General features: G+C 43.1%; 1 long non-coding RNA gene across 1 annotated transcript in view; it reads left to right on the top strand.

Moving 5' to 3' along the window:
• Nucleotides 1–27,927, top strand: part of LOC125171054 (uncharacterized) — a 129,537-nt gene that overhangs the window by 39,430 nt on the left and 62,180 nt on the right. Inside the window, exon 3 of the long non-coding RNA XR_007154175.1 lies at nucleotides 12,581–12,665. This is a non-coding gene — a long non-coding RNA (uncharacterized LOC125171054). The remainder of the gene's footprint in view (nucleotides 1–12,580; nucleotides 12,666–27,927) is intronic.

Below are 27,927 nucleotides of genomic sequence, written 5' to 3'. Positions count from 1 at the left end.
CGAGGCGGGGCTCAGTCCACGACCCTGGGATCCGACCTGAGCTGAAACCAACAGTGGGATGCTCAAGGGACTGAGCTACCCAGGTGCCCCCAGAGAAGTTACTTGCAAAGGTTACATCCTTCTCCTCCCTCTTTGAGAATGCAAATCTTCTACACCCCAGAACTGTCTTCTCAGAGACCTGAAAGCCATCTCCCTCAAACACAAACATCTGAGGAAATAACTCTGGCTGTCAGCCGAGGGGTGCTTTCTTCTACTTGTACTACTGCTTCCTGTCATAAAATGTGAGAAATTTATTTCTTCTCCTGATAAGACCACTGTTCCCCCTTAGCAAACCCACACTGCCATTTCCTCAGCACACCCAGCCTCTCAAAAGTAACGTCTCAGTCCAGTGAAACAGTCACCTGAGGCTGAACTGTGCGCAGCCTCTGTGTGATTACACATCACGGCGGCGAGAAAGAACTTGAAGATCTGTCCCACAAATATTAAGAAAAAGCTTTAGCCCTTATATTGGACAAATAACATTCCACACAGAAACGTAGTTTGAATAAAAAGTGGGGCAAAGATGAAAACGAACTCTTGTATGAACTAGTGAGTTTTTGAATGTCTGTGTGCTATAAGGTCTCTATTTGTATCTGTGTATTAGCTTACGCATGCCTAGGTATGCATGTTACATAATGTCGTATTTTCTTGCCTCTGGAGGGTATGCCAAATTCATTTATAAAATTCCTTAAAAGAGTTCTGTTTTAATTGGCTTGGAGAAAAAGAAATACTTAAATAAATTAAATATTCCTAAAACTGAGAAACACAGAAACGAATCCAAGTATTTTTCAAGTTCACATCATTTGGGTAACTCTTTGGTAAATAACATCAGTTTAATATTGCTGGCTTAACAAAAACAACTGTGTCTTCTGAGTTAACAGCCCTATGATGCAAGCATGTATTTTTAGGCTACTTGAGTTTATTAATTAAATACGCTAATATATTTATTAGATGTTGAGGAGTGTAAAACTTTACAGATTTGACTTTAATCAAATTTAATCATTGCTCTTATAACCTTCAGTCCAATCATAATTATGTTTCAGTGTATAACTGCTTAGAGGTAGTTTCCGAAATCTTTTTGGTAGTTTGAAACCTTAAAGCTATCCTAAGTTTTGTTAAATGACAGATATTCATTGAATATCTACATCATTTTTAGATAAGATAAAATGCCGAGCCATTAGTTACTGAACATAACTTTAAGTTTATCTACTTTGGGCTTCTTATTTATGCAGAGAGATTAAAGATATTTGAGTCTATTAATAAACATGATCTTTTTGTCACATTGAGAAATTATACTATGAGGAAACATATGCCTCTAGAAATTGTGAGATAATATGTTGATAAGTATTCTAATTTAACTACACAATGCTGGTATATGACAGTTTACAATAGTCTACTTCTTAGTTTTCTCTGCAAAATAAAAGTTATTAAGGATTGAAAAGTATAATCAATATATGTAAATTAAGCTACAAGAAACAGTAAGGGTGAAGAAATAAAAACTCTGAATGCCAAGTATTAAGGAATATCAGATTGTTTTTGTTAAGGAGAAAAAAGTAATTCTGTCCTAAAGTCATTGTTTAAAGATTGTTTCCGAATGAGAAAGGTAAAAGTGAGGGACAAAAACATGAATGGATTCAGAAAGATGTAAAGGGTTGGGGACTGAAGGTTGGGACAGCGCACAGAGAGAGAATCATATCTCATGTGGTCAAGCTGGCTAAGATTGAATGGATTTATTATAAGGTTTAAAATGAATTTTAAAATCAGTAGGTACCAGTGCAAAGCCAGAATTTGGTTTTCTCTCTCTTAAAAAGACGAACTTTGTCGGACTATTGGTCTATTCTTAATAAGAGATTGTGAAAGGTTTCTTTTACCTTTTTTTAAAAAATTATTTAAATCCAACCTGGTTAACATCTAGTGTAATAATGGTTTCAGGGGTAGAATTTAGTGATTCATCACTTACATATGACACCCAGTGCTCATCCCAACAAGTGCCCTCCTTAATGCCCGTCACCCATTTACCCCATACCCTACCCACCATGTCACCAGCAACCCTGTTTGTTCTCTGTGTTTAAGAATTTCTTATGGTTTGTCTCACTCTCTGTTTTTATCTTATTTTTGCGTCCCTTCCCCTATGTCCATGTGTTGTGTTTCTTAAATTCCACATATGAGTGAAATCATATGATATTTCTCTTTCTCAGACTTACTTCGTTTAGCATAATGCACTCTAGTTCCATCCATGTTGTTGCAAGTGGCAAGATATCATTCTTTTTGATCGCTGAGTAGTATTTCATTGTGTAAGTCTTCTTCTTTTTTTTTTAATTTGTTAAATGTTTATTTATTTTTGAGAGAGAGAGAGACAGAGCATGAGTGTGGAAGGGGCAGAGAGAGAGAGAGAGGGCGACACAGGATGTGAAACAGGCTCCAGGCTCTGAGGTGTCAGCACAGAATGCAACACGGGGCTCACACTTGGGAACAACGAGATCATGACCTGAGTCGACGTCAGACGCTCAACCAACTGAGTCACCCAGGTGCCCCATTCCACATCTTCTTTATCCATTCATCAGTGGAAGGGCATTTGGGCTCTTTCCATATTTTGGCTATTATTGATGGCCCTGCTGTATACAATGGGGTGCATGTGCCCCTTTGATCCTTTACCTTTTAAATAACCTACCTAGGAAACAGATTCTGTGTTTTATTGAAATAATTTCCAGGGCTTTAATACGTCTTTGATTATTTTAGAAGCCCAAGTCTCTTTTTCTCCCCCCTCAAAAAACTGACCTGTGATCTTGTTTAATCAGATGTTCAAACCTTTGACATTTTGGACTACTTCCTAAAATCGAATTCTAAAGGAAGTCTCCTTGACCTCAAATTGACAATGAGACTTTTCAGAGAGTCCCTGGAAAATCTCAAAGGATTTTTCCTCTTACCTTATTAAAAGAGATATAAACTAACTTCCTAGAAAGCTATTAATGCCCTCCATATCCATGATATATCTTGAAATAATGTTATGAGCCATAATTCCAGTCATTATCCTAAAAATTTGTATGTCACATAAACAACCAAATTTCTTTGTCAACTGCACTATTTTTTTATAGTGAACTTTTGTCAAACTTTAACAATGGTCATTTAAATTTTTTTGTCATTCACAGATAGTTATTGTTGTATTTTGGTGCTTTCCTAAGACTCTTACAGTTAGTTACAAGCTAGAATACTTTGTGTTCAACAAAAGGGATATCTCAGAGAACCATAGAAAGGTCTGTAACAGGTACTCTGGGATACAGGTTTCTCATGGCATTGCTTAAATAACTTGGAGAACATAGCTCTAGAATAAGTGAGGATTTCCAGAACTCTAGGGGACAAGCTGATGAGTTCATCAAATTTCTAACCCAAGATCAAGCAGAACAAGAATTAATTACATGGGACTGAATGAACAGATGAAGAATGATTATAATTTTTATAGTTTTGTTTGGAACCACTGCTGATTCTTTAATGTTTTATTTTCTGGCTATAATTTCTCTTTTCTATTTTCTAGATGTTTTCTCTTTTCTCGTAAGTCATTTGTAATTCATAATTTAGTAGGTTGTATTCTTGTAAATTAAAGTGAAACATTTTTCTTTTTCTCCCTACAGAATTCAGAAACTCTTATTGCATATTCTTATTTTCATTGCAATATAATTTTTTGAAAGTTCAATAAGAATTTGTTCTCCTTATAACAGGACGTAATTGAGAAAATTGGTTTTATCACCAAGGCTTTGGTTGAAATGTCATATTTGCGAATAGTATGATAGAATCAGATATGACTAGACATTAAGGAATTACGATTGGCTTTATGGAGTCAATGTTTACAAAGTCCTCTTGAAAAAACTGGCTTGTTACCTGGTTTATAGTTTTCCTAGTCTTATAGATGAGTACAGAATGTCACTCTTTGGCAGGCCCAGGAACTTTAGAATATTTGGGGGATCTCAAGAAAAGAGGAAATCATCCAAATCTATAGGTACTACAAATGAAGTCTCGTAAGTTCTTGGCTTGGCTTATAAGCATTAAGAGGGATTTAAAAGTCTAATCTGAGGTTCCTTACAATAGTTCCAATAAAGCAAACATAAAAAGGCCTATGTGGTCAATTACCACTCACCCTTGCTGCATTTATGTAAATGATCAGGCCAACTTTGATGAGTCTAGGCTTATTTTGTCAACATGACTAATCTTACTTTGATTATCTTTGATTAAGATAGGGGAATCTTACTTTGATTATCTTTGATTAAGATGGTAGAGAAACATTTTACGTTTCAATGAAAAATAGTAACCCACCTTTCTGTGTTATCAGGTTTGGGTCTTGTTCATTGTTTTTGAGCTGTTTTTCACCTCTTTGCAAACTGTACCCTGCTGTCTTGCTTATTTTCTTGGTGATTAATGATTGCAATTCCCCCCCCCCCCCCCCCCCCGTTCTGACTTGGTATCACTGGGAATTAAAACTGCCTTTTTCCTGAAGCCCTCCCTGCAAGCTGAAGCTGGACACCTTGATATAACTTGTAAGCATTTATCACCCCAACAACGGAGGCTGCTCATAAACACCAGGACACCTACATCTGGCATGCTTTGCTCCAGGAAGTAACCATGACAATTACATTATCATCCTCACTAAAGATGCTTTGAACCCAACACCTAGAAATCTTGACTGGCTCCCCTCTTGACTCAGAACCTGCGTTCATAGTCTGCTCCAACCATTATTCTGTGTTTGTTTTTCTTTCCCTCTGTATACCTTGCCTGGAATCTTTAATTAGAGTCTTTCTCCACAGCAATCAACCTAGCTGCTGCTGCTGCTGCTGCTTTTTCTTCTTCTTCTTCTTCTTCTTCTTCTTCTTCTTCTCCTTTATGAAACTTCTAGGGAAGTTTCAGATGGGGAGAATGTGGGGAGCCATTCAGACTTCCAGAGGTGATTTTAAACTGAAAACCTTTGAGCTAAAAAAGATACAGAAATAAATCTTATTTTAACTCCTCTTATCTGACTGAAGCAGAGCCTCCACAGTATACACCTGCCATTAACCCCCCTCTAATGGGAGTTTGCTGTGAATTCAGCTTCCTTAGAGACAGACTGCCCATTCCCACTGGCATCAAAAAGTCCCCTCCCCCCCGCCCAAAGCCTCTTCTTATCCTTGGCTGTTGAGTGAGTTACCCATCACTGAGTTACCCATCACTGAGTAGTACCACGCGTAGACATAAGCAAACCTTGTCTCTTCTCCTGTTAATCTATCTGTGGTCATTAATTTGCAGTTTCCAATCACTGGACCCAAGTTAAAAGAAAAAAAAAACATTTCCTCCCAACAGTCTTCTCCTTGCTATTTACAATAGACTGCTCCCTGATGAAAGCAGCACTGCCCTCACTACAGAATTATCTATTCTGGTACATTTGTGTGCACATGGGCAGGTGTGTATTTACAGACCTGGCAGCTCAGCCAGGTGACTGAGTGTCCTTAGGAATTTCCTTTGAGAGTCAAAGCTTATTAAAGCAGAAACACTTCCCAGAAGATCAGAAATCTGTCTGCAAACCAAGCTCATTCCCTTCCTTGTTGCATCATCAGGCCAGGCAGCTTAAAATAAATCATCTATTAAAAGTCAACCAATTACCAAACTCACCTTCCAACACTTCCAGTATTAGTTTTGGGAAACGTACTGGAAGGACTCCTTCAATGGTAACTTGACCATGCTCTCCCTGATGACATTGTCTTGGAATGTTGGTAAACTTCTTTCGGCGTATGCTTCGGGGAGAAGACAGTTGTCTAAGTTAATGACAGTCCTTAATTGGAGGCAGTTATGAGCCTTGGTGTCTGGTAGACTGGGCTCATCTCCCAACACAACCACTTGTTAGTTTTGCAAACTTGAGCAACGCTTTCACTTCTGTGAGGCTGCCTCAGTTTCCTTATTGGCAAAACAGGGGAAATAACACTTAACTTGAAAGATTTGGGGAGAGGATAAAATGAGAGAAATGTATTCGCAAGTGCTTACTTTTCTCCCTGGCTTCTTTAAGGTGCTTTCAGGATCACTTGGGACATAGGATTATCACTCTGTAAGCAGCAGTGGCACAGCTCTTCTCTATATTGTAACATGTCCCCTACTCCAGTTGCTTACTTTTCCACGTCTATCTTACTCTTTCCATTATTCCTGGAAAAGGTCACACAAGCTTTATATGGGCAGAAAACATATCCAGGTTTTCCTGTGAAAACCAAATCAAAATATTTAAAGAGGAGAATATTTTTGGTCATTTTCTAAATAATAATAATTAAAAAAAAAAAACTTTTCCTGTTTAGTTTCATGAAGTTTTCTAGATTTTCCTCTAGCTTGGGTCTGGTGGGCACAGGCTGATATGGAGTCTGGATCACCTTCTCTTTTCCTTTTCTTTAGTGTATAAATCTCATTAGAGCTGGCTCTGCCCACCATGACCTGGCTCTACTCACCATGACGAGCCGCCTTGAGTCTGGACTGACTGCATTGGGCAATAAACAGGCCAAGATCTTTCTGGTCAGGGCTTGGCAGCATGAATTAAAGAAGATGCCAACATTGTTGCCAAATGAATGGCTTATATTTTCCATCTTGGTCTTTGTGGATGGCAACCATGCTTCCCGTAGTGCCCAGTTGTGCAACAGATGCCAGAGGCACTGAGCCAGAGCAAGGGCCTCGGACGAGGTTAGGTCTTCCTGATGTGCATGGGTCTTGGTTGAGCTAGCAGACATATATGTGTTCAGCTTGAATAATCCACTATGGCAGCTTAGACTAAGACTTGGTAGACTAAAGCTGATAAAATCAGAAACAGAGGCTAAGAGTGGCCCTTGGCATAGCAAGAAGGAGTCGGTGCGAAGGAGGAACTTGAGCTGGTGTTGATGTAGAGATGGGGTGTGGCCATCAGATCAGGCTCAAATGAGGGAAGATGAGTAGTCAGGTAAGGCCATAGCTTGGACACAACTGAAGACCATAACCAAGATCATTCCCTTTGCTTCCAAAGGGGCATATGATGCTGATGGAGGCTTCACATTTACCAATATGTGGCTTAGAGTTTCTCTTGCCATCTCCACTATAGGGCAATCAATCTGTTTCTCTCTAAAAACCAGTTCAAGGTGGACCAAGAGAGGGAAAGGAGGATTTTGATTCCACTGGGACAAAAGCTGAATATTCTTCGGGCCAGGGCCACTGCATCTTTTCAGATAAGCAGTTCTGTTCCCTGAGCTGAAATAGGATGCAAAGACTAGGATTTTCTCTGTGTTCATAGGGCATGGATAAAATGGAGAAATGTATATGCTTTAGGCAAAGTGTTTTTTAACTTCTATCTGTGTCTATGTAAGAGTTATATCTTTGGTGACTTTCAAGAAATACATCATTTGGCTAGTTCTCCCGTCAAGGAAACCCATCTATTGCGTGAATACTTACCTGACTGTAAGCATTTCTATTTATGATACCCCAGAAATGACACAAATTTTGGTTAACAAAAGTAGGTATCACTGCCACAGATTATAAATAATTGTAAACCCCCTTGAGATGCCTTAAATAATTTGTCAGCCCAGACCTGGGGTGTTTTTGTTTTTGTTTTTGTTTTTTGACCTGTGCTTGGTCCCTCAACCTGGTCAGAAGCTTATAAAACCCTAGGGATTGGCATACAGTGGGGTAGAGATAGGAGAGGAGGTGAATGATGAGGAGCTACTCCCATGAGATCTCTGGTCCTCTTTTGCTGGGGTATCTGTCTCTCAGGGCTTTCTATACCTTTCAGAACTTTTTCCAGAACTCCTGCAAGTATCCTACATCTTCTAGTGAAATATCCCTGGGCTAGACAGCCAGTGAGGTCCTGCCTTGTTGTAGAAATATGAAATCAAGAAACTTGTATTACCTCTTTGGTAGTGATGTTCACACACAAAATGAGCACTGTGGGTCTGCAGGAATCAGGATCCCTCTGCCCTGGAAGAGTGCCATATCTTTCCTGAGAGCTTTCGTCTATCCCTACCCTACGGCAGCCATTACTGACCCAACACCCTGTGACCCAGCCTCGTTTTAACCAGGTGCCTTTCCAGAGGGAGAGGCAGCCTTCCCAAATGACCACACCCTATTTCTCTAAGGCTGCCATGCCACTTGGATTTTCCCTGATTAACTTTCATGAGACTCCAGAACACATTATATACGCTAAGTACAGAAATTCAAAGTCTGCCTATGGTAGTTTCTTCATTGGCAAATGAAGCCTCAGTCCTAGATATAGGAACAGTACCCCTGGAAGAAAGAAAGAAAGAAAGAAAGAAAGAAAGAAAGAAAGAAAGAAAGAAAACTAAAATAAACAAAAATCCTTGGCTTCTTCAGGGTTCACATATAAATACAGAGACCTTGAATTTTCAAGAGAAATGTCTTGGTACACATCAAAGCAAGGTAAAGTGCTTGAAGCTTGTAATGAATCCTGGAGTGTCTTCAGAATCTGAGGTAACATGCAGTGTAGGGTGAGGGGAAATTTTCACGTATCTCTAGCCCATGTGAAAATGATCTCATCTATCTGGATCCCGTCCACCTACAAAGCACTCCTTAGATTGAATTATCCAGGTGGTTGCTCTATCTCTCCAACATAGTATCTGTGCTTATAAATTAACACCAAGCATGATGCCGTTTTTAAAAATTGAACTTGAGCTTTTATAGTGTTTTGAAAATCTGCAGTTTGACTTCTATTTCCTGGAATTTTTCATTTTTGTAACATTGTTTTTTAAAAAAAAAATCTCTCAGTCGATTTGTGCGGCTAAGCTCCCCCGGGAATAGGCTGACCTCCAGCAACATCTCACTCCACCCCCAGTAGGAGCTTGAATAATGACTGAGTGACAAAGTGTCTCATTCAGTTATTATTCAACTATATTAAATTGCTAAAGTTGGTAATTGGAGCATATCTTATTACAAAGGCAAAAGTTCAACATTTTTCCCCAGGCACAATAGGCTTGCACATTTAAAAACTTCTGGTCTGGTAAGGAATAGATGTTAGGACATGGAGCATGCACAGATTAAATAGGGAAAGATATATTAACCAAACCTGGGCAAAATTACCAGGCATTACCTTAAACATAGTTAGCATTCTCAAGCCTCATATCAAGGGGTGAGAGAGGGAACGTAGAGGGGAATCTTGAAAATACATCAGTATTCCCAAGCTCTGTTAGGCTTACACAACCGAGAAGCTATCATTTAAAATAGTAGAGACAGGGGCGCCTGGGTGGCGCAGTCGGTTAAGCATCCGACTTCAGCCACGTCACGATCTCGCGCTCCGTGAGTTCGAGCCCCGCGTCAGGCTCTGGGCTGATGGCTCAGAGCCTGGAGCCTGTTTCCGATTCTGTGTCTCCCTCTCTCTCTGCCCCTCCCCCGTTCATGCTCTGTCTCTCTCTGTCCCAAAAATAAATAAACGTTGAAAAAAATAAAATAAAATAAAATAAAATAAAATAAAATAAAATAGTAGAGACTGAGGGGCGCCTGGGTGGCTCAGTCGGTTGAGCTTCCAACTCTTGATTTCAGCTCGGGTCATGATCCCAGGGTCGTGGGATTGAGCCTTATGTTGGGCTCTGTGCTGAGGGTGGTTATTTACTGGAAGTAGTAGTGTCTGGGGTCTGGCTGATAGGTCTAATTTGCGCTAAAATGGTCCTCCAGTGAAGGAGCCATTTCCGTAAGACAATAAGAGCTTGGATGTGGTCACCCCAAGTCTCTGCTTCAAAGGACAAAAAGTAAGTGTTGGGGACATGACAGAATTCATAGTATATGATAGTATTCCTCAAAGGTGTCTCATCAGAAGATTCATTTGGGGCACCTATTTAAGAATCTAGATTCCCAGAAGCCTTCTCTGGAAATCGTGAATACTAGGTCTGGGGTAGGCCTAGGAATCAGTATTTTTAATGAGTATCCCCATAATTCTTCTGGCAAGGCAAATGTGAGAGACACTATTCAACCAGTGATACTCATTCAAGATATATTTTTTCTTTTATTCAGTTATTTAGCACTTGCTATGTTATTTCTGAGAGCACTATCCTAGATCCCCTACATCAAAATCATCTGGAGTGTTTGATTAGAATCCAGATATTGGGTCCCATCCCAAGCCTACTAAATCAGAATCTCCAGGGATAGGACCTAGAAATCTGCATTCGAAATGGGCATTCCAGGGACGCCTGGGTGGCTCAGTCGGTTAAGAGTCCGACTTCAGCTCAGGTCATGATCTCGTGGTCCGTGAGTTTGAGTCCCACATCAGGCTCTGTACTGACAGCTCAGGGCTTAGAGCTTGCTTTGTATCTGTGTCTCCCTCTCTGACTCTTCCCTGGTCACACTCTGTCTCTCTCTCTCAAAAATAAACGTTAAAAAAAAAGAAGAAGAACATTCCAAGTGATTGTTATGTAATACAATTTGAGAATATCTACTGTGTGTCAGGTACATAGCCTGTCTCTTCAAGCTACCTAAGTCATCTATTCCCAGGTAAGAGGTATCGAATGCAAAATCAAAGATTTACTTAGACAGGGTTCAGTAAACAATGGATGTAGGAGCAGTGGAAAGGGTGGGGGAGACAGGCAGCTCTTCCTGCTTTAAATTATAGGTGTGCAAGTCCTGTAGGAGCAAGAAAGGAAACTGCCCTGCAGACAGAGCGGCCAGGTTTTGGGGAACATGGGAAATGTAAGGGAGGCCCAGGCCCCTCCAGCCTCTGGAGCCTGCGGGCTAACCACATGCCTGGTTGGAGTTGACCGTGCAAAAGTTCCACAATCCCAGGGTCAACTGGTAGAGCACTGACGAGAACTCTCACTTGGAATTTCCTGCCAAAGCTCCAGCCCTGCAGGACATAAATATACTTTACTTTTCTCCTTTCTTCTCCCATTTCCTTGGTTTTGTTTGTGCAACAGTAATGGAACTTGCCCAGGCATTGTTTCATTTTGACAGCATATCAAGGTCTGTTCTGAATTCACTTTCTCCACCAGAAGTCTATGGAGTGTTCATTGTTCCTATGGACTTTTACTGATGCACAATTGTTTTAAAAATAACTTGTCCAAAGCGTATCTGGAGAATAATAAATAAACTTATTTTAAGTGAATTTTGGCCAATGATACCAATTCTGATTTCTTTGCTTGCTCGTGAGCATGAAAGGTCAGGCAAATGCCCTTCTGATTTTGAAGGGTAAGAGTCATAAAAAAGAACACTAATAATGAAGTCCTCAGGAGTCTTGTGTAACTATAGCTCTAGCACAGAATTTGAAGTAAAAAAAATCTGAATGAACCTCATTTTCCTCATTTATGAAATGGGAATCATGAGACCTGCCTGCTTTAGCTACCTCACGAGGTTTGCTTAAAGTCCCATGACTTTTAGCTTTGCAACTTGGTAAACTATAAAACTTTATACCAACGTTGATTGTTGGTTTTAATAATTTTTTTTTCTTGTCACTGTGCCCTCCTCTAGCTTCAGATATTATTGAAACATTTTTAGATAGTATGGTTCAGCCTAAAATAAAGCACTAAAAAGACATAGGAGTTTGGGGAAAGGGTGCTTGCTGTTGAAATTGTCTTTATTACAGGCACAATTATTTGGACCAAAGTATTATATTTGCTAAGGTCTGGGAAGGAGGAAGTATAATCCAAATAGCAAAGGTCCCAGGGACAAATGAAAGGTACTTGGAAACTATGGTGCATTGTTTTGTTCTTCTGGAAGGCAAAACATTGCCAGGGTGAAGACAGAGCCCTTCCAAGTGCGTGATGAAATTTACTTTATTGACATTATCAATAAGGATGTATTTATGGGAAACAAACATGAAATACAGCTCACACTTACAGACTTGGCAGGTAAACACAGGGAAGTGGGGTGTCTGATCATGAGGCTTAAACCTTTGGGCTTATTTGGCATGGGTCTCATGCCTGATTAGCTGTGTGATTTTTAGGTAATTATCTTCCCTCATAGGTCCTCAACTTCCTCATGCATAAAATGGGCATAAAACTGTCCATTAAACATAAGAGCATAGAGTATGTTTTTTACTGGAAGTAAAACAGTGTACGCAGTTAATTACCAGATAACGAACATTACTTCTTACATGTGGGTTGAAATCAAGAAAGATCTATGACAGAGTTTGCAAACCACAGAGTTGCACACAGGCCTCTGTTTAATATTTTGACTTGTGTGATACGAATATCTTACTTTTGATTTTCTGGGATTTTTCCTCTTTCAAATACGGGCGGTATATCTACCCTGTTGTCAGATCATCAAAAGTTAAAATATGCCCCCCCCTTCCCCCCCCCCCCCCCCCCCGTTCAGGACAGCAGATGGAAATGGAGCTTCATCATTCCGTATCACCTCCTCCTCACACTTCCTAGAATCTTGTGAGAAGAAAAGAGGAGTTCTGGTACATGTGATGCAAGTTCATAAAATTAATGGTCATGCCCTAAATTCATGCGTCTTACAAGCTGATGAATCATTGCTGGTGCCTGCAGAAGTTTTGTAACTGAGCAAAAAGATTAGTATATTGATTGTTAAAGTTGCCAAGTTGACAAATGCAGATGACGACGAACTTTTCTTTTAGGATTACTTAGGAGTCCTCGTGTGTTTGAAACCAGAAGGAACCTTCAAAACCAGCACCTGATGGACGAGATAGCTGGTGCACGGAGGTAAGTTGTAGCAGCAGTAATAAGAAATGTTTATTGAGTGTTTGTACTCAATGCGTACCAGACATGATATGCATGTATTGTTTCATTTCATGCCCAAAACAATCCTCAGAAGTGGGTGCTATTATTAATGCCATGGTAGAGAGGTTATGGGCCGTTTATACCACAATGAAATGAAACTGAGGTTTGGAGAAATTAAGCCATGTGCTCAAGACTACACAGCTTGTTGTCTGTCCTGAGCTGCCTTGCTGCCTTAGTTCAAGCTGCTCTAACAGAATGCCATAGACTGGATGGCTTAACCAACAGAAATTTATTTCTCACGGTTCCAGAGGTTGGGAAATCTGAAATCAAAGTGCCGGCCAATTTGGTGTCTAGTGAGAGGCCTCTTCCTAGTTTGCACACAGATGCCTTCTTGCTATCACTTCACATGGTGGAGACAGATCTTTTCTTAAAAGGATATTCATCCCATTGCTGAAGGCTCCACCTTCATGACTTAATTGTCTCCCGGAGGCCTCACCTGTAAATACCATCACACTGGGGATGAGGCTTCAACATCCAAATTTTGTGGGGAACACAAACATTCGGTTCATAGCACATGGTGAGAAAAAATTTTGATTAACATTTATGGAGTACACGTTATGTGCCAAACGCTGTACGTGGCCCTGGGAACACAAAGGTAAAATAACGAGAGATGGCCCATCTTTGTGGTACACACAGAGCAGTAGGGGACACAGGCACGAGTTAGCCGTCACACGAACACATAATTACAAAGTAGGAAACGTGGTTTTGGAGGGAAAGAGTAGGAGTTGTGAAAACAGAAAATTTTGTCTAGTCTGAGGAATCATGCTGGCTTCTCAGGGGATAGGACCACTGAGCTGCGCTTTGAAGGGTGAGCAAGAATTCACTAGAACAGTCGGGGGAATGTAAGAGTGTTTCAGACTCGGAGAGTGCAAGTGTAAAGACCCTTGGCTGGAGCACAAAGAGCTGGGGCGAGGGTGGGAGGTGATGCGGGGACATGAGAAGTTGGCAGGGGCCAGATTACCCAGGGCCTTGAGATGTTTGGTCTTTATCAGGAGAACAATGGCTTCTGGAATTCTCCTCAATAAAGGTCACCAGTGTCGTGGTAGTCACCTAGTTTTACAGCCTTTCGCCAGGTTCCTTCCTCCCCAAATGTATGGAGCACCTGAGAGCAGTAGACTTAGGTCCCATGGTCTTCTAGTTTTTGGTCCTCCAGGAACCTCTGGGATCTTTCTCTGCTCTACTCCTTTTCCATCCCCTTAGTGTAAGACTGCATAGTAAACTCTTTAAAACATTTTTTTAAACGTTTATTTATTTTTGAGACAGAGAGAGACAGAGCTTGAATGGGGAAGGGTCAGAGAGAGGGAGACACAGAATCCAAAGCAGGCTCCAGGCTCCGAGCTGTCAGCACAGAGCCCGACCCGGGGCTCGAACTCACAGACTGTGAGATCATGACCTGAGCCGAAGTCGGAAGCTCAACCAACTGAGCCACCCAGGCGCCCCTATATAGTAAACTCTTTAAAAATGTGTGTGGGGAGCAGGTTCTCAGTATGTATTCTTGCTAATTTTTCCAAAACCCAAATGTCACATACTGTATTGACTACATTTAGTGAGGCCACTTACATTTTTGGAACACAACTATATTTTTAAAACTGGACTTGTCAAATATTTTGTTTTCTTCCGCGTACATTAGTAGCTCCAAAACTTCTGTGCTATTAAGATCTCACTTGGGTTGAGGAGGCATTCCTCTATTGCTACTACGCTTATTGGCAAAAATCATTTTTCACCCATGGTCTGGCTGCTGAGTTTGCCATGAGGGCTTATTTCTTTAGACTAAAACGTTACACAGTATGTTAAAATAAGTGAATAATCTGAAAACATGTAACACTTAGATTATCAGTCATGTACACCGTAATGGAAATGACTTTCCAGATCTTTTCCGTTGGGCAGGTTTCCACGGGGAGAAATGGAGGGAAAGTGCAGAAGGGGGTTGAGTTCCTGGGTAAGGTGGGAAGAGGAGCTAAGAGGGGTCTGGAGGATGGAGGGAAGCCGTGGGGTAGAGATTCTGTTCTTGGAAGTTGGCAACTTTGAACAATGTCAACTCTTCTTTCTTCCCCCTTCATAAATGCTATTTATTTATTCTTCGGTAATTATCCAATACAGTGAGTAAATTTCTGGTTAAAATGTTTACTGCGGTTTCCTTTAGGCTATAATTATTTGAGAACTTTTGATTAAAAATAGTAGCGTGAAATACAAACATTTAACCCTGGCTATATAGCCAATTGTCCAAATAGACTTAACATTTTTCCACATCTATTTTCTACTCAAATATGGTAGAACATTTTAAAGGAACACTGTGCCTGAAGGCATCATTTGGCTTAATGGGAGACGCTACTTTGAACAGCACATTAGCTAAATTCGACAGCAGCATGATTCAAGATGATTGACACTTGAGAGTCAGCATCCAAGTTTCTTTCATGAAGAGTAGGGGGAATTCAGCTTCAACTGAACATTTACTTATCAGTGTTTGTGCTACTGGTTTCCAGGCAGTGTATAAATTACTGCTTGCTTGCATGTGGTACAGAGAATCAAGGCAAATCCATCTTTTAGGAGGCAGCCGGGCTCTACCTGATTTATTAGTTATGGTACCATTAGGCCGACTAATGGGAGGACTCAAATGGAGACATGACAAAATGGCAGCTTTGTGCTAAGTCAGGAAGTCTCTGGAATTCCGCTGTACCGTGGGCTTATTGCTTGGCTGGAAGGAAATATGCTGAAGTGGTTAGAGCGACCCGGTCTTTCTGTTCGAAACTTGTATCTCCAGTGGCTCTGAGGTAGTTTCTCAAGTTTTCTATTTCAGGTTGGGCAGCATCATCCCAGGTGTTGAGCCAGAGGTAACTGCTTTGTGGAGTTTCCTTCAAAGCCTGTTCGAGGACTTTGAACAGTAAAAAGTGTCTGATGTTTGGGGATCGCTTGCATTCTTATGGATACAAAGTGATTCATCCCTCTCCCCGCCACAACAGCCACTTCTGAACAGACAGAGGTAAAATGGGTCACTATGTCACAGATAGCCTAGGAACAGAGAAAAAAACTCAGGGCAGAACTAGCCAGATGGAGGGCAGCTGGAGCACAATGGTGGTCAGAAACTCACTTGAGCTCTGCTTGGTGGGTGTACAGGGCATCTAACGGAAAGTGGATAAGAGTCATGGGCACATGCAGGACGACCGGTGGAAACATGCAACACGGATGCTTCTTTCTTAAATGGGAAATGGTAGCTACGAGGGAAGAGCGTGTCCTTCCTTTCTGCGGGAAGCTGACCAGTTGTCATATGTCTCGTGGAATGCGGAAGGGCAGCACCTAGCTCGTGTGGTGCAGGGTGAGGTAGAGGAGGAATTGAGAGTAATTTCATGAGATAGTTATTTGGAAAGAAAGGTCACTTGGTTTATTTGATCAGATTGTAATGATGCCATTTCGAAATCATCTTGCTGTTTCCCCCGCTTATCAGCCTCCTTTTTCTCAACCCAAACCATATGATTCAACCAGAAATTCTACTCCACAAGCATTTGAAGAGGCCAGAGGTGAATGGCAGGGGAATGGTCTGAGGGCCCTCGGCGCCACCACTGCCCCTCTCCCTCTGCACTTTACAAAGCACAAAGTCCTCGGAGGGAAACCAGACTCCCATAAATCACCAACAACTTTTCTGAATTTGTTATACATACTGCTGTCTTCCAAGTACATCGGGTGTTTGCGGTGAGGGGAAGTAGTCCAGCACTGGCGGGAGCGAGTGGGGTGGGGAGGGCAGCCCACTGGGCTGCACAGGGTACAGTCACAGGAAGTAAGACAACTTCCGGCCCCACTTGCTCTCTAAGTACCACACTATGTTATGCCTGGGTAGCACGATTTTCCTCATGACTCTCAGTATCATGGCTTTCCTGCGTTGACTTACCCCTCTTCCCTGGAAGAAGAAAAAGGAGATAAAATTTGGGGAAGAGGTGGAGGGAGATTCCCAGAAGTTCAGCAAAGCACCTCAGTAAAGAGGAGAGAGGAGGCAAGGTCAACATCAGGAGGGGCTTCCTGACTCCCTTCCCCCATGACCCTTAATGCTCTAGCTCAGTGTGCTCCAGCCTCCAAAGCTCCTTCTTCCTTCCTCTCTCACTTCCCCCTAGAGATCTCCTGTTGGCAGGAGCCAACTGTTAGATTTTACCCCGTTCTCATAATTTAAGGAGCCTGAATTCCTGCTTGGAATGAGACAGCTGAAGTTCAACCTCCCCTTCCTACTGTTAGGGAATTAGAAGTCTAGCCAACAGACAGAGCTGCCTTGAGATCAGTGTGGAAAGAAAGGCAACTGATTTGTCGTTTGAATATGCACAACGGAGCACATGCAGATAAGTAGCTCGCAAGAAACCAGAGCACATACGATTCGTGCAGCAAGGCAGAAGCAATAGCAATGGAATATCTGTCTCTTCAAGAGGCAGATAGGTGCATCTTGAGGTAGGCTCCCAGCTTAGCTCCAGAGGCATGTGGTTACCCTTGAGGGATCACGAGGCCCCTGACCTTGAAGATATCTCTGCACTGTAAGACTGGAGACTGGGCTTATCTAGTCCCCCGAGAGACCCGTTTGCCTTCCAGAAGGTTAGAGCAAGGGTTCAGGCCCATTCCCTTTTCAAGGAGACCCTTACTACTACTAGTAACAGCACAAGGGCACTGACCCGCGGAGTAAACCTCTAATATGGCGCCTCTCATAATTAAAGATCATCCTCTTCTTTCCATACCTCCATCCCCGAGGCTGCATGCTGCCATTCATAGCTTTTCTCCTTCCACATCACCCTTTATCTGAGTGCTTTATGTGGGGAGTCGGGCCACAGAGTAGTTTTGTCAAGGGACACCACCCTTGGGCAGAAACAGTTCCCGTAGACATGAAGATGCCCGTTCTCTGGGGGCCAGGGGCAGGAAAGCCATCAGATTAAAGGACCCCGTACTACACTGACTGACTTTAATCTGCTCACTAGAGCTTCCAACATGAAGAGGTAGGCAAAGATTCCCTTTTGTCCCTTAAACCAAATGTAAATCAGCTCCACAAACTTGGAGATCGAGAGCAAGAAGCAGGCGAGGCCTCTTTATCACTGCCAGCTTAAATTTAACTCCTAACACCTACCAGTGCATCTCAAACTTGAGTTGATGCTTGCAGTGCCTATTTAAAGTGCACACTTCTGACCCATTTGTCTAATTCAGCTTTGGGGTGGATCCAAGGAAGCTACATTTTTATAAAGCACTCTGGATGATTCTGATGCCAATGGTACCCAGGAACACCAACTTCCATTGTGCTGGTAAAAGAAATACGCATAGAACTAACTATCTGCCCAGCCAGGGGCTCCTAGAAGGTAGGGTAACACATGCCAACAGTGACCTAGGCTCTCAAAAATTGCGCACTTTGGAAATATTTACCAAGGTAATGGCTCTGGGAACCTTGTCTAATACTAGTAAGTATTAGAGGATATGACATGTCCCAGGTTAAACAGGTATTTTTACTGCAGGAATTCTTAAATCCTCTAATGTGTCAATATACTCTGACTCTCAAGGAGGAGCATAGAACATACAGAATGTTCCAAATTTATGACTATAGAATCCTCTGCTGAATTGGAACTCATATTAGGAAAATATGATCTAGGAGTCTTTTGAGATGCATCAGAGCAGTTTCCTTCGGTGTATGAACGGCTACTAAAGTGCTTGATTTGGCTGTCAAACAGTAATGCTAGATATGCCAGTGTATGTGGGCTGTACCGTGTAGACATCAAATAAATCATACACTGAGTGATACGCAGTCCTGGGTCCCTTAGTAACATACACTGTATGGTAGAGTCATATGTACTATTTCATTTAATCTCCATAATATACCGGTGAGGTGGGTATTATTATTGATTCCTACTTGATGATGAAGAAACTGGGGTCAGGAGAACTTAAGGAACTTGTCCAAGATGTCATCTAATGATAGCATCGCTGAGATTCAAATGCAGGATTCAAACCCAAATGAATCTGACTCCAAACCCACGTTCTTTTCCTTATACCCTCTGCACATTCTAGCAACATAATAATTTCAGTGGAATCTCATCTTCTGTGGGATTAGGTTCTAAAGCCAAGAGCAATCAGAGGTAAATTAGGCAAGTATTTAAACCTCCCATAAAGTACAGTTATACAAAGTTCTGGGCATATAACCCTGTCCCGTATCGTGTTGGTATAAATATATAATGCATATGTGTGGGCAAAATATAATTTTACAGCATTTTTATTTTAAGTATGCAAGAGAAAACTTATATAATTGAATTAATGTAAACGCCTATGTGATAGGTCTCTGCATACACACACGTCAAAATGTGTGCCAAACCAACAATGGAGACATCTTATAGAATCATACAACTTAAGAACCAGAAAGGAATTCTATGATCAACTCATTTGTTTTAGAATTGACGGAACTGAGGCCCCAGGAGGCTGTCCTTTCCCAGCCTCACCATCTACCTTGGCTTCCCACATGCTTTGTGACCCTGAGTGTCTGCCCTCTGGGCGTCAGCTAAGAGGAAAGGAGCAGGGACGTGCCTTTCTTACGGGTGCCCGTTGTGGCCCTGCTGACTTGATGAACGGAATGCAGGGAGCTGCCAGGTGGTTTGAGGTAGCTGAGCCCTGGCCTTCCCATCTGACGGGGAGGCAGCTCCTTTCACAGGGCAAATGGCTGCAGCTTTGGCTCCGCCTTGGAATCATCTCCCCATAAGAGACAGGTTCCTGGCCTCTGCCTCTTGTCTGTGCAGTTCCTAGGATGGTCCAAACTGGTGGACCCATGAAAGGGCCTAGGGGGCGTATAGGGGGAAGAAGTCTGTAATACACCTCCCGCATGCATGTACACACACACACACACACACACACACACACACACACCATACACTTGCCTCACTTCTTTGAAAAAGGAAAAAGCCAGAATATGTGATGCGGTCAACTGTTTGGACTCTTAATTAGAGTATTGAATCTAAGGGATGGGGCAATCTGGAGAGAGGGAGCTCGTGGTTTTTGGTGGGGAGGATAGGGATAGTTCCACCTGTAATCATATGGATGAAGGGAGTGAACAAAACTGGCCTTTGTCATGGGAGAGCACACATACCCCCTTAAGGTGGCCTGTCTGGTCTCATTCACCCTCTCCCATCCCATTGTCCATCTGATCCTTCCTTACCTGCCTTCATTCTCTCAGCTAACTGCCAGGGTATGTAAGCAATCCCTACCAAGATGGCAGATGACAAAGGGAGTAAGGCGTTCCTTCTCAGGCACTCTCATGTGGGTGATCTTACAGTTCCCAATGCCTCCAGAAGCAAAGGGAAACCATATATGGATAACGTGTCAGGCAGGTTGGAGAGAAATCTCTGGGCCACATGCCTTCATGATGTTTTTCATATCACAGCCCAGGTCAAGCCTGTTACGTCTGTAAGCAGGAGGGAGGCTGGGTGGGAAATTAAAGGAAGCACTTCCCTCTCTACCCTGAAAACCCCCCATTTCTGAACTTGGATGTAGAAGCCACCCTCTGAGGCATAAATCCTTATAGGCCCTCCTTTTCCAGATACTTGTTTTTAATACCTGAAAATCTTTAGTTTTGCAGCACCATTGGGAAACGGCTCACCACAGCCCCCCCTCCAAAATGCAGCCCAGGCCACTCATACTTCCATATTCTTTTCCTGTGATTTTTCTTCAAAGCAACTGATGGCATCACAGGTTGTTGCCCCACCCCCACTCCCTCTAAGAACACTCACCTGCACTGGTTGTGAGCAAAGCATTTCAGTTCTGTTTCAAAAATAAAATGCCCTAGAAAGATACGGTGTTTAGCCAAGACACCAAAGCTGTTGGCTCTCGTTTGACAGGGAAACTTTCAGTGTCCACTTTCCCGAAGTGATGTTTCATGAAGAATAGTGTTAAGAGCTACTTACATCAAAACAGCCTGGGGAAATTGCTAGCATGCCAATTCCTGGGCTGCGAGTTTGATTTTAAGGGCACTGGTGCTTCAGAACTTTTGGACTAAAGGTTGCTGTCTCTCTTGAGAGCAACCCCTCCAATGACAGGCTATCCTGTCATTTCCTGCAGAGTTCTGTAGAAATGCCCTGCATAGCCGGAAGGTCCACCACGTTCAGGGCATTGAGGGAACAGAGCAGGTCTGTGTTCATCAAGTCCGTGTTCATCAAGAGGGCCCCTTGCCCTGTGCTACCTGGGGACTTCCACCCAGACCTGCTACTCAGCCAGGGACACTTTAACCGCATCCTACCCTGAGGGTGGGCCTTGGGACAGCCTGCCCTAGATGGATGGAGCCAATGTCTCTAAGCATTTAAGAGTCCACCATTTCCTGTTCACCCAACGGCCACATTAGGCTGACCAAGAGACTCCTGAGAACACAGCCTCAAAAGACATCCTCACTCCCCAAGACTTAAGTCGCCATCATCATCATCATCATGGTCAGGACTGAACAAAATCATACCAGGAGGGGGCAGGGCCTGTGTTCAAATTCCAAACGTGACACAAATAGCTGTATGTGGTGAGAGCAGATTGATCTACCCCTCTGTGCTTCCGTTTCCCCATCCACAAAACAAAGATACTAAAAGAATCTGCCTCTTAGGATTGTTGTAAAAATGAATTGTGACGATGTGCACCAGATTCTTAACACAGAGTTTGCCATATAGCCAGGGCTCAGCGAACAGACCACAGCTAGCGTGTAGGAGGTCTTTGTGTTAAAAAAAAAAAAAAAAAAAAAAAAAAAAAGCTGTCTTCCTTTGGGTAGACACATTGAGAACATATGCCTCTTCCTCTGGCCTGGCTCAGGCTGGTGCCTGGGTTCTTATCTTGGGGAGCAGAGTGTCTCCCTCAGCTGGCCACCACGCTTTGGCAGATCACAGCCCATAAAACTGACTGGGGAAGCTGTCACCAGATGTCAGCTCTAGTGATCACACGGGAGGGGGGGGGGGGTGATGTTGGCGGTGGGAGTTAGGATGAACCAGGGTTCTCCCTCCCTGCAGGCCCTGCAGACGTTTGACTGCGGGGACCCAGGAACAGGGGGCGGCTGCATCTGGCTTCTCAGAATCGCCAGTGCTACGCTCAGCAGAGGCGCATCTTGATAAATTTCAGCGAGAACAAAGGCATGAAGTCGCGCTGAATTTTCCTTTTCTGAGCTTGGTTCCAGCTGATCATGCTTCCTGTCTCTCTAAGAGCCTCCCTGACACAGGCGACTTGCTTCTTTCACATTTGGTCATCGCCCTCTTGCTTTCCTTTGTGAGTCAGCGTGGCTGCCCTTGTGCAGGAGTCAGTGCTCCCGGCCCCAGTGCCTGACCTCCCCAGGTGATCCCCGCCCCCCTCCCAGGGTGAGCGTCCCCGCCCACTCCGTGCCGCTTAGGAGACGTGCGCTGGGGACGTGAGTCACAGCCCCATCCTCCCCAGCTGAAACTATTCGGGGAATGCCTCTGCACGCAGTGCACGCTCGCTTCCTGGAGCTCACAGTCCTGTGCTCAGGGATCAGCCGCTCATACTCCTCTGCTAGAGGTTCCACTTGGGTGATCACAAGGTGGTTGCGTCAAGTCAGGAAGCTTCCAAGAAAGGTGTGTTTAGGTCAGGCATCACGCATCCTAGGCTGAGCATCAACCGCGTGCACCTGGGGGGGGTTCAACCTGGAAGGAAGGAGGCAAAAGACTAAAAGAAGAGCCAGGGAGATGTACAGTTCCTGGGTCACTGTGACAGATGAGGACAACGAGAGGGAGGAAGGTGAAGTCCTGAGCTCATGGTCTGTAGCCAGAAGACAGTGAAGTACATACCCAAGCCGGCTGCCTCGTTAGCACTAACTTCTGTGGCTGAGAGTCGATTTGATTTTTTATTTTTCAGGAGGATATTAGAAGGAAAGGGAGATGAATTTAGTCCATTGATCCTTCTGTGACGTCCTGATGTAGATCTCGCCTCGTATATGCTAGATCTTGACTTATGCCCATCTGGCAGGGATCTCAGGAAAGTTCTGGTGCTGGATGCAGGTTGGATAAGCTTGCAGACAAAGCATGGTCTTGAGTTCAGGAGTTCTAATTCCATGTTGGTGTGGCACTGGCTGAGTTCCAGAGAGAGGGAGAGAGAGCAGTTGACTTCCTGATGTTCCTTATTTGACAAAAACATGAGACCTTGAGCGTGACAAAATAAAAAACCTTTTGCTAGAGAATTTTCACATTCTGAGAAATAGAAACAGGAAAAAAGCAGCTCCAGGGACGACATGGCAGAGGATCCTGGAAGAGGTTTTGTGTGGGTTGTGTCAGAGATGCCTTGGCAGCAGGCGTACAAAACGAGAACAAGACGGGCGCCTGGGTGGCACAGTCGGTTAAGCGTCCGACTTCAGCCAGGTCACGATCTCGCGGTCCGTGAGTTCAAGCCCCGCGTCGGGCTCTGGGCTGATGGCTCAGAGCCTGGGGCCTGTTTCCGATTCTGTGTCTCCCTCTCTCTCTGCCCCTCCCCCGTTCATGCTCTGTCCCTCTCTGTTCCCAAAATAAATAAAAACGTTGAAAAAAAAATATTAAAAAAAAAAGAAACAAAAAAAAAAAAAACGAGAACAAGAGAGAGATGAGAAATCCCGTCTCAAGTTGCAAACACACATAGCATCCCAAGATGCCTGGCAGATCCCTGTCACTTCCTTCCCCTGATGACAAGGGGTGGGAAGGGGGCCTGTGACTCCCTTTACGTGGCAAGATTGGGCTGGTACAGGATGCTTCCATAAATAATGGCCAATTAATCTTATTCTGTTTCTAGATGCCAATCTTTTTTTTTTATTATTAATGTTTATCTATTTATGTTGAGAGAAAAAGCACCCAAGTAGTGTAAAGGGCAAAGAGAGAGAGAGACAGAGAATCCCAAGCAGGCTCCACACTGTCAGTGCAGAGCCTGATGCAGGGCTTGAACCCATGAACCATGAGATCATGACCTGAGCTGAAACCGAGTCCAAAGCTTAACCAACTGAGGCAGCCAGGGGCCCCTCTTGGTGCAAATCTTATCCCGAGTCTCTGACCTTCCCCATGAATGGCGACCTTATCAAAGTGAAAAGCCTGCTTTTTGTGTGCTGCTTTAATGCAGCTATTTGAATTAACATGGAGGAGGAGGCTTACGTTTTCCCCTCACACTTTGGGCCAGTATGGAGCTTGGGATTGGCAGAGAAGTGGAACATCGTTTTATTCCTTGATCTGAAAGGGAAAGCTTATCCTTTTCCAGTGAGGTCAAACCGAGGGAAACTGGAAGATACCCTGAAGGGTAGGTAACCATAAACTGGGTGACTGAATGCTGTCCCTGCCTCCTCTCAGAGTTGTCCAAGGAAGCACATCTCAGCATCTTCACGTATCCTCAACCTTAGTCCAACAAGATCTTGGTCCAAAGAATGAAAGATGGCTGTCTGAATTTAGAACAGTCGCATCAGATAGTTTTTGAGCACCTAATAAGGGCTTTCCTGGAATCTTCTCATTATAGTTCTCTCAGCCTCCTTTGAGAGAGCTCTTGTTACTATCCCCATTTTTTTTTTAGATGAGGAAACTGAGGCACAGAGAAGCCTTTGAAATCCATTCGATTTAAAAGCTATTTTAACAGGCTTCTAATGAATATACATCTTAAGTGATTACATGAAATAATTTTAACAAAAATGAGGCAATTCAGTTAATGACAATATCCAAACAACCAGCTCTAGTGGGGTGAAGACTAAAAGGAAAGGGAAGTTTCCCAGTAGGAGTGTGTGTGTGTGTGTGTGTGTGTGTGTGTGTGTTGAGGAAAGGCAAGAACCAAAGAGAAATACTGAACTGAGCGGGGTGGGGGTGGGGGGGGGGGCGGGAAGACATTTAAAACCACCAGCAACACTAAAAGAACTCAAAATTATCACACTTTTTTGCCAAGGTAATATCACCAGATAACTGTGCTAAAAAATGACCATTTGGTCAAAGGTAGGGACACCCTGAAACAGAATCTCCTGTTTGCACATCTTTTCATTCTGCTCTTCAGGTTATCTGTCTCCAAGTTACGGAAGAAGTTTTGCTCACATGTGCTGGGGTATTTCAAACTTTTTGATGTGACCACCCTGGAATATTCCCTCACCAATCCCTCCAAAATAGAGAACCAGAAACTGCTTCGGCCATATCAGTATGAAGTTTAGTTCACATCAGGTCAGAGGCCTTCAGAGAATGAAATGCTGTCATTTGGGCATAAAAACCGTTGTAAAAAAAAAAATGATTTAGAAAACTAAAAAAAAAAAAAAAGGATCTGCAAGTTTTCAATACAAAGTGGACTGATAAACATTTCAGCTCATCTTGTTTAAATAATGTGAGAAGCCCTTTGTTTAGTATTTTTCATAAAAAAATTCTAGCATTCCTGAGGTTTTTTCTTTTTTTCTTTTGTTTTGCTTTTCTAAGACCTCCTTTATACTCTGAATATTTGTAGACCTTTTCAGGGCCTCAATAAAAAAGCACCATGAAAAAAAAATCCTTGACATGAACCCCAAATAAAACTGGGCAGCAATATTTTTAACTGAATTTTGAAACAAATCACAATAGGTCCCTCCCCATAAAACTACCAGTACATTGTGCACAGAGCTGAAACTATATTTTTTCCCTAAATTGTTGAATTCATTGAATTAGAATAAATGAGAACATCACTCTATTTCCTAAATTCATATTCTTGTTACTTCAAGTTTGTAAGTTTTTCTCCATTTCACATTAAACATGAAAAGTTTTCATTAGTTGGTAGCAAGAGTTCTAACATTTATACATCTGCTAAAGGACACAAGGCAAGGAAGATGATGAAATTGTACAGAGATGTCCCACCCAGTGTCCTACCCCATGAATGCTGTAGCTTATCATTTCAGACAAAAGAAAGGTGACCCGTGTGTTGGATTCTTCCCACATACTTTTGGTCAGCTACATGTGAGAAAAGGAACGATAGTTTTTGTGATTATGGGCTTCTACAAATCCTGGAAGCAGAAGCAGCATTTGAGCACAGCCGGGCAAGGGTCAAATTGTTTTGAGAAGAGTTTTAACCCTGAGCTGACCTCTTTTTCCCTTTCCTTCAACTCTCACCCAACTTTCAATCCAGGAACAGGTGAGCAGAGAAGGTAAAACAGGAGATCTTTCTTTCAGAAAGATCATCCATATTTTAAACAGTGCTGTGGATACAAGTTTAAGAATCAGAAGCCTTGGAAGTCTTCACTCACCATTCATTCATTCATTCATTCATTTTAGAGAGAGAGTGTACAAGTTGGGCAGAAGGAGAGAGAAAGAGAGAATCTTAAGCAGTCTCCATGCTTAGTGCAGAGTCCTACGTGGAGCTCAGTCCCATGACCTTGGGAACATGACCTGAGCTGAAAGCAAGAGTCAGACAGATACTCAACCAAATGCAGGTGCCCCTTCATTCACCCTTTAAATTGCCTTGACAGTTTGGGCAACTCAATTGTCTCACTGAGTCAGTATTCACGTCTGTAACGTGGGAATAATTGACATGTAGCCTGTCCATACAGAGCTCTACAAGGAACAAAAGGAGAGATGGCACAGTGAGAGACTGTGATTATCTGGACATAGCAGTCACCCCTCCAAATCTGGCACCACCTACTTCAGGGCACAGGAGACCATATTAAATTGCATTTACTATTTCCTAAATTAATCTCTCATTCAGTTATGTAAAATAAATTAGTCTTGCTCCTCCCTTCATTATTGTTGTTACGCCTTTAAACTCCAAACAAACTGTAATGCATCTAGTTAGGAGTTAGATTTGGCTGTGCCACGGTATGAATATTAATAGAAAGTCCATATGTTTCATGTCTCTCTGTAAAATACGAAGAAAAGTCCTCTTAGCATTCTGTGTAAAGCTGTATCGTTAAATATGTGTGTGCTAGCATTTAAAAAATGGGTGCTGAGATGAAAGACAGAGAGGGCATTTAAAGCAAGCACCACCCCCACTCCCAGTGGGACAGGGCTGACTCAAGAGAGAAATGAGAAAGACAAGTTGGGGTGGGGGAAGGGAGAGCGGCTGTAGTTTAAGCTCAGTTATATTTGGAAAGGTGAGCAGAGACATTTTCAGGATTTCAGAGGGCAGGATGGAGAAATGGGTAAACCCCCAGAGTCAGACCTTTTGTTGTGTGCGTCTCCATGATTCAGGACATGCACATTCCAACTCAAGAAATGATATTCTAGAGGCGCCTGGGTGGCTCCTTCTGTTAAGTGTCGGACTCTTGGTTTCGGCTCAGGTCATGATCTCACAGTTTGTGGGTTTCAGCCCTGTGTCAGGCTCTACGCTGTCAGCGTGGAGCCTGCTTGGGATATTCTCTCTCTCCCCATCTCTGTGCCCCTCCCCTGCTGGTTCTCTCCCTCTCTCTCTGTCTCTCTCTGTCTCTTTCTCTCAAAATAAATAAACTTAAAAAAAAGAAAAGCATGATATTCTAAGGTGAAAAAATTTAGATCTGGGGGTTTTCCATTCTTCTGGATTTTTCAGGTCTCTGCTGGTCTCAGTCATCCCTGATAATGAGGAGGTCATGGGATCAGAGGAGGTCAGAGCAGTAAGGAGACCCTCCAGCCCAGCCTTTTCATTTCACTTATGAAGGGCTGAGGCCCAGAGACTTGGGAGAAGGGCCCAGATTAGGGAACGTAGACTTTGGAAAATCTAAAAGGAATGTCTTCCCTGTAAATGACTGATAGGCAGGCTTGAAACCTGCTTGTCACTATCCTTTCCCCCCCCCTCCCCTCAAGTCTCAGTAAGGGTAACTATTCTGTACCTTAGGGCAGAACCCCTAGAAGCTACTGCCCCAGAGCAGATATCCCCCCCTTCCCTGCCTAGAGACTGGAAGGGAGCCTGGAGGTGAACTGTCAGCACCTTTGGAGGGAGCTGGGCTGTTGCTTCCTAGCCATAGTGAGTCCAGAGTTTGCTCGTATAAAAAGCGCCAGAGATTGATGGGCCGTGTAGCTCTAGTTTTTGCATTTGGGGAAGAAAAATGTCTTGGTGAAAACAATACGAACAGGAGCTTGAAATGAAAGGAACAAACGGCCTCTAGTCAGTGGCGAGGTTCCCTTCCAGCCCCCAAGCCACACACACAACCCTGCACATATTTTTTGCTTCTCAACACTTGCCTGACGCACTGCCTCCAGCGCTTATTTCGAAATAGGGACTAAGAAAGTTCCATAGGACTCTGTCAAGTAGGCAAGCACTCCCTTCTGAAGCTTGAGGGGAGCCAGAAAGA

The sequence above is a fragment of the Prionailurus viverrinus genome, chromosome A1 (assembly GCF_022837055.1).
Source record: "Prionailurus viverrinus isolate Anna chromosome A1, UM_Priviv_1.0, whole genome shotgun sequence".
NCBI lineage: Eukaryota > Metazoa > Chordata > Mammalia > Carnivora > Felidae > Prionailurus > Prionailurus viverrinus.
Note: the sequence above shows the minus strand (reverse complement) of the source record. Positions and strands in the feature narration are given on the sequence as shown.